The sequence below is a fragment of the Ixodes scapularis genome, unplaced genomic scaffold (assembly GCF_016920785.2).
Source record: "Ixodes scapularis isolate PalLabHiFi unplaced genomic scaffold, ASM1692078v2 PGA_scaffold2__306_contigs__length_199485367, whole genome shotgun sequence".
Taxonomy (NCBI): domain Eukaryota; kingdom Metazoa; phylum Arthropoda; class Arachnida; order Ixodida; family Ixodidae; genus Ixodes; species Ixodes scapularis.
In genome coordinates this window covers 41,560,989-41,568,169 of record NW_024609857.1, presented here as the reverse complement: position 1 = coordinate 41,568,169, position 7,181 = coordinate 41,560,989, and positions in this window count along the sequence as shown.

Below are 7,181 nucleotides of genomic sequence, written 5' to 3'. Positions count from 1 at the left end.
GCTTGACTCTCTTGCGCGGAACCTGTGGCACCGCACAAACTTTCTAAAATGGCATCAGCCTGACTTGTTAGTCCTGAAAATCGAGCACAATCAATCAAACCAATTGTTTTCACTTCGCGAGTGTTTCAGATTGGTGCGAGCAAAACATGATCATCGCGAAATTCGTGTCATAAGTTTTGGGTCCCAGCGTCCACCCACGTAGACAGTTTGACAAGGGACTACTATAACCCTTGCTAATACTGTTGAAAATATTAAGCATTAGTGACCATCTGTGAACTTTCAAGAACTCTAGAAATATAAATTAACACAGCCTCCGTTTGTGTAAATCACATAAACTGATTACATACCTTGGCGTCGCCCGTAGAACATGCGAGTGCTGCAGGTCGCCATTTTTAACAGCAAGCAACAAGTTTTCAGTGCTGTTTGCTCAACACTCCTCCAGATGGCAGCACAGACTACGTTTATGACGGTGGACAGGCGTCCTTTTCTGTGTGCAACGAAGTTTTTTTTTTTTTTTCTTCTTCTTACAATTCAAAACCCAATGTTTACACTGGTGGACGCAGGGTCTCAGGAGGTTATACAGGGTGTTTCACGAAAGGTGGACAAATTCAATATTGCAAAAACTGCTCGAAGGCTTGTGTCGTTTTGGCCCTGGGCTCGAGGCCTATTTAGGAAAACTTTTGAAGTCCGGGATAATTAGATTGTTAATTATTTTTGAGTAACTGACTTTTTAGTATTGTGTTTTAGGTTATGGTTTCAATTAGAAAATTGCTCAGCATCATTGAAAAACACTAGATCAACATATTACACAACAATAGAAGGCACGTGCAGCATCTTACGACTTTCTGAAAAACCTCACAAATGGGATAGGTTTTTAAGTTTCGGTTTGCTATTGGAGCGCATCTCGACCTCGACGGCACCATGCCCCGTGGAGAAATGGTGCAACCAGCCTCTGCTGCGTTGCGCAAGGACATCGCAGCAGAGGTTGCTTGCGCCATTTCTCCATGGGGCGCGGTGCAATCGGGGCCGAGATGTGCTCCAATTGCAAAACGAAACTTAAAAACCCGTCGAATTTGTACTGTTTTTCAGAAAGCCGTAAAATGCTGTGCACGCCTTCTGTTGTTGTGCAATATGTTGATCTAGTGTTTTTCAATGATGCTGAGCAATTTTCTAATTAAAACCATAACCTAAAACACAATATTAAAAAGTTAGTTACTCAAAAATAATTAACAATCTAATTATCCCGGACTTTAATCATTTTCCTAACTAGGCTCCTCGTCCAGGACCAGAATGACACAAGCCTTTTTTTTGTTGCGACCCATAGTTTTCGCAATATCGAATTTGTCCACTTTTCGTGAAACACCCTCTATGTGGATATTGCACTTTTCGCGACAGTATTATCAGGTTAATTTTTATTTTGCTTACAGAACAAATGATAGAATGTTTTATGGAGGCATGTTTTCTTTTTCTGTCTTTAAATGTATAACTTATGCCGACCTCCTGTAGGTGAGGTATAATTTATCTGTACGGGGGTTCCTCATTCCTAGTCACTTTCCAAAACTTTATAATTTTCTTTGTACTTGAGATTTCTGTGATATTTTTCATTACATGTTGGCAGATAGCATTGTTTATGTCAAGGAATGGCATACATTGTATTTTTTTTTTCGTTTGTCTTTTAGGGCACAATAAATGTTCAATTTTACACATTCTAATTGATGTCATAATGAGCTTCACTTACTGAAATACTGCTGTGGTTCAGTCAAGGGCTAGACCGCCATGCTTCCAATTAGTAAATAGATATGCTTAAGGAGATGAGTGAAGCGTGTTTCCTGCAATCCTCTGAGACAAAACTTGGCACTTGATCTCCAAACAGGAAAGCTCCACATGCTTCATTTGTAAAAGCCCATTATGTTTATAACTATGGTTTAGCCGTGCAGTACGATGCTTGGGGCCACTGCTTGCTCACTTGAAGTTCGAGAAAGGGCGGCACCGGAAGCACTACCAGTTGCCCTCAGGCTTATGATGTGGCTTGCAAGTAGCTCTTTTGTATTACTTCGTGAAGTGAGTTGCGTTCAATGTGACTCGTTCTTTCTTTATCATGTGCCTTGTATGTGATTTGGCAATACCCCCCCAGGTGAAAAAAAGTAAATGTGTTTAGTAAACATGATAAGCTGAGAATCATGATAAGAATATCGAATACTTTATATGATTTTCGTACAATTTAGAATTTCTGATATGTGTATTGGACACATGCCTATAAAATTTTTACTAGGGCCTTCATTTCAGCTTTCGTCCGAGTGCGGCAGACGCTACCGGCCAATCCAGCATCGGCAGAGTGTCATGTGAGCTTGAACTCCACATAACCAAAACGTTGCATGATACTCTCCCGGCACTGGATTGGCTGGGGTGGCCCAGCATCCACTGGGCCACCCCAGGGGGCGCCCATTTTACGGCAAGCACCCTCTACCAGGGGTGTTTGGCAAGCACCCATTATAAAGGGTGTTTGCCTGAACACCCTAAGGGTGTTAGCCCTGGGACAAACTGGTGTACACCCTTAAGGGTGTAAAAACTTTTAGTGTGTATAAGAATCGAGTGGGTTCCATGGTCATGCAGGGATCCCAGGCAACGAAGAAGCCCATCAACTGGCCCGCGACGCCCTTGCTACCCCTTCCTTCCGCGGGCCCGGAGATGAAACGCTTCCACTTCAAGATCACCAATATGACGTGACCGCTCGAGATCGAGCATCCGTCGTCGATTGGCAGTCACAAGAATATGACCCCATCGAAGAAAGGGCCGGGATAAAAAATGAATACCAGGCGAAACTTGAAGAGCTCCTGCCCAAGCCGGCACATCCCCTGCTCTCTTCACGGGAATTAGGACGACGAGGGCAGGTTCTGCTCACCCGAGTGCGCACAAAAGCAACTCTATCATCCGCGAGACTCGCATCGTGGAACAAAGGTAAAAGGTCTGGCCTTTGTTCCCAGTGCGACATGAACGCTAAGGCGGACACATACCACCAAGTGTGGGTGTGCCCCAAGTATCACGCAGAAAGGGCAAAATTCCGACCTCAGAACATCGCCACTCTGGAAGGCTGGACCCATCCCCCTGGAAATGAGAACCAACAACGAAAGATCCTGCGAAGTCTCCTGGACTTCCTCCATGAGGCAAAGCTGGAATCTTTTATTTAGTGTACATATGCTTTAGATAGTATGCCGCATCCAGGCCTCGACTACTAGCCACCGATGCATTCTTACGCCCCTTTCCCTGCTTATGGCATCGATAAACGCTTTTTGAACTGAAGTGAACAGTGTAGGCTCCTGTAACACCTATTTCAGTAAAAAAAAAAAAAAACACACTTTCAGATTCTGGTGAAGAAGGAAGACCAGCGAAGCTGTACTACGGTGGGACGACCTCAAGGACGACGCCTAGAGGACGACGTCTCGGGCGAGCTCAAGGAAGACCTTAGGGACGACTTCTAGGATGACCTCAAGAATAACTTCTAGGACGACTTTAAAGGGACCATGAAATGATTTTAAAATCGAATTTCATCCACCGCACGTCGTAAAAGGTGTGAAAAGAAACACAAAAACAGGGAGCCCAAAAAATTATTTGCTATAGAACTTTTAAAAGAAAACTGGACTCTTTTAGGCCTTCTTTCCTTCGCCTTTTCACTACGACGCATCCGCGGAAACGGGGCACGTCAGCCGAATCCACGTCGCCTATTGGGTAAGAGCCTACCTCACCAGCACCGCGATCGTAAACAATAAAACCTAAAATTTTTGTTAAATAATATTCAGATCCACATTTTGTTGCATAATTAGAGATGTGTGGCGAAAATTGCCAAATTTGATAATGCTGAGAGCCAAGCGCCATCTATCGTGTGGTAAACGAAGCAACTACTGCGCGTGCGCAGTAGGGCAGGGCCGAGTGCACGGCCGACGAACGTTTATTTTTTTTTTTTATTTCCTTCCTCTCAAAACTGACTGACTGAACGTTTATTTTTCTACGTGTTCTTCTCGCGCGTGTCGACTTCAAGCAGCAAGAAAAAAAGTACTTAAAACAGACCACGACGAACAAGAACGCTGGCCACGAATCCGCCGACTGACGAAGCGAGCAGCTCAGAATATAGGCCTAGCATGGCACTCCGACTCGGCGCAACGTTGCTTCGTCGCAAGACCGTCTGCCTACGACCGGCTGGCGTGCTGAACGGAATATGCACGCGCTACCCTTGTGGACCCTTCCCGCATTATAGTAGTTTGATCGCTGACCTCAATTTTAGATTAAGAGGTGAGGTCAATCTCTTCCCCTTGTTTTCCGAGGCCGTGTTGACGAACACTCGTCGAAAAGGGACTCTCGTCGATTCTATATTCTGGTTTTGTGTGATATAGAGCTGAAATAAACGCCGTATGGATTACCTTTGTAACACGGTATGTGTACACTTTGTTATTGGTATGCCATTTTTATTCTGACAGACTGCACGTCACTGTCGAGCTATAACAGTTCGCGGGAGATATACGTGCAATGCCGGTCCAACCTTTCTTTGCCGAGTGTCGCGTCAGTATCGAGTTGCAATCGTAAAAGATCGGTCCCCAAGCGCTTACCAACAGCGCGAATAGAGCACTTCCATCAAACGCGCGCGTCCGGTCCGAGTGTGAACAGGTATTTACGTGGCTCTTGCTGACACTCGTAGTTCAAACGTATCTTTTTTAAAGTCGGCTCGCTCCTGCATCTCCGAGGCCGCGAAAAACGCCGCGGCAATTTGTTTTCATCTACGTCGCTTTGCAAACGACTGACACGGGCCGCCTTTTACCAACAATGACAGTTGGGTTGACTTCTGGAGTCTTCACCGGAAGACTCGCTGGGCGCCGATTCAGAAAATACGTCGGTAACATCAGCGCAGTAAAACCTACCGGCGCACCCAAACTCGTCGCCGCTAACGCTCCCATTCTCCTACTGCCGAGAGAACTTCCGGTTCCGGAAACAGCGTACGTCACGGCTTGTTTTGCGGTCAGTTGGAGAGAAAGAAAAAGTCGATATTTCATTAATTTTTTGTGTAGAAGTTAATAAACCGAGATGAAAACGGATGCCTGTTCGGCATTCAGTGAACATTGACGGTTTAATGTAAAAGTTATCTGGAAAAAGTAAAAAGGTAATTTCATGGTCCCTTTAAAGGGATACTTCAACGAAATTTGAAATATTCCCGTCGTGTTCAAAAATAGGTTGAATATGATCCACAATATCCGTAAATGACAATCGCACGTTTGTATTTTGAGCCTGGTGGCTGTATTTTTCGTTATAAACGGCCCACTCTGGCAAGCGCTCGGAGAAGGCCCAGCGGAGACCACGTGACATCCAACGCAATCGTGACGTAGGTCGTCTCAAGACGAGCAAAGCTATGGCGAGGCCGCCGTCGAGATGATGGCCTAGTTGTTCCAGCCACCGAAGCGGCTGCTTTTGTACAAATTTTGAGTGACGGGTTAATCTTCTATAATCTTGTAGGGGGACAATAGCGACTTCTGTGACACACAAAAGGCATTCTCGGGAAGAGGGGAGTTCCCCCTGCCCCTCTTCTCTCGTCGTGGCCGGAGGCGAGACAACCTCCGTCACTAGCTGCCAAGGTTGCTAGACGGGCATCACAAGCGAGGCGTTAGCGACATCCACCAGGTGCTCTTTGCTAATCGTTTAATTCGTCTTAAAATTCCTTTTCGTGACTTTTTGAACAAGATATTGGTATGTTCGATTTGATGGTGCTTTTTTGAACACATATAGACCAAAAAATGAGCGCCAAAATTTCGTTGTAGTATCCCTTTAAGGACAACTTCTAGGACGACCTGTAGGACGACATCTAGGACGACGCCTAGAGAAATTCAGCCTTTCCACTCTTGTGAAAGCCAGAGTGGAAAGGCTCGAAAGGTTGCCGCCATCTATGAGCGAGGACGAGATGCCGGTTGTCTGGCTGCCGCCGTTGCTCATAGATGGCGGTAGCTGTCCAGAATTTTGTGTCGACATTTGTTTGGTACCGGACACAATTCGGGTGAAACAAGCCCTTAACAGCTCCGCTGTAAAATATGTATATATATATAATATATATATTAGCAAGAAAGAAAACAATAATCTCTTTCTTGCTGACAAGAGTTTTTGACTGATATAAATCCCACAAGCGTTCACAATATAAGTTCTTGTTTCGACGATACTAGGCTTAGGTATACGTCGACTCAAAAACAAAATTCGTGTTTCTCAACCTTTTTCTTATTTTTTATTAAAACCCAGGTGGCATTACTTTTTCAATATTGTCACGGGTGGTGACCAAAAAAAAAAACAATAAATAAACAGGAAGAAATAAACGTTTAATGTGGCGAACTTGTGCCAAAAATAAAAGGGTACAAAAGATGATAACAGAGCGTCGGGGGCGTCGAAGTCGGCGTAACAGCAGAGTCGAACGCTGTGGCGAGACTGACTCCGCTCGCCTGGCGGAATCCCTTATGTACCCTCGTGGGCTTCTGCATCGTTCGGCGTAGAAGGTTCGGCGCGTAGAACATTCTAACCTCGAATCAGCAAGACGGTTCTCGAATTCACTAAACATCACATTGCAGTGTCAACAAAAATGTGTAGCCGCGGACAGGAATCAAACCCTGGCCTTCTGCGTGGAAGGCAAGCGCGATAGCCGCTAGGCCACGCGCGCGCTGCCTACTTGGCCAGCTGCGCGCGCGGCATTACTCCCCCCTTTAAAAAGTGCATCGTCCCGATGCAACCCAAAAACAAAACAAAGCAAATAAAAAGAACGGTAAACTAAAGAGTCATTTGGAACACACACGGTCCACAGTCCTATCGAGCGTAGTACGGCTTCAGTCGCACGACGTGGACGACTTCCGGTCGTGGAGGGCGGCGTGACGAAGTCCGTGTTCCGTCGGGCATCACCTCGTAGTTCAGATCCCCGAGTCGACGAAGCACTTTGTAGGGTCCAAAGTAACGTTTCAGGAGTTTCTCGCTGAGACCGCGGCGGCGAATCGGTGTCCACACCCACACCCTGTCTCCGGGCTGAGAGTGGACGTCCCGACGACGAAGGTTGTAGCGGCCAGTGTCGACACGTTGTTGAGCCTTAATCCGGAGTCCGTCGAGCTGACGGACTTCTTCTGCCCTTTGGGCAACCACCTGGGCGTCGTCGCTTGCGTCGACAGCCG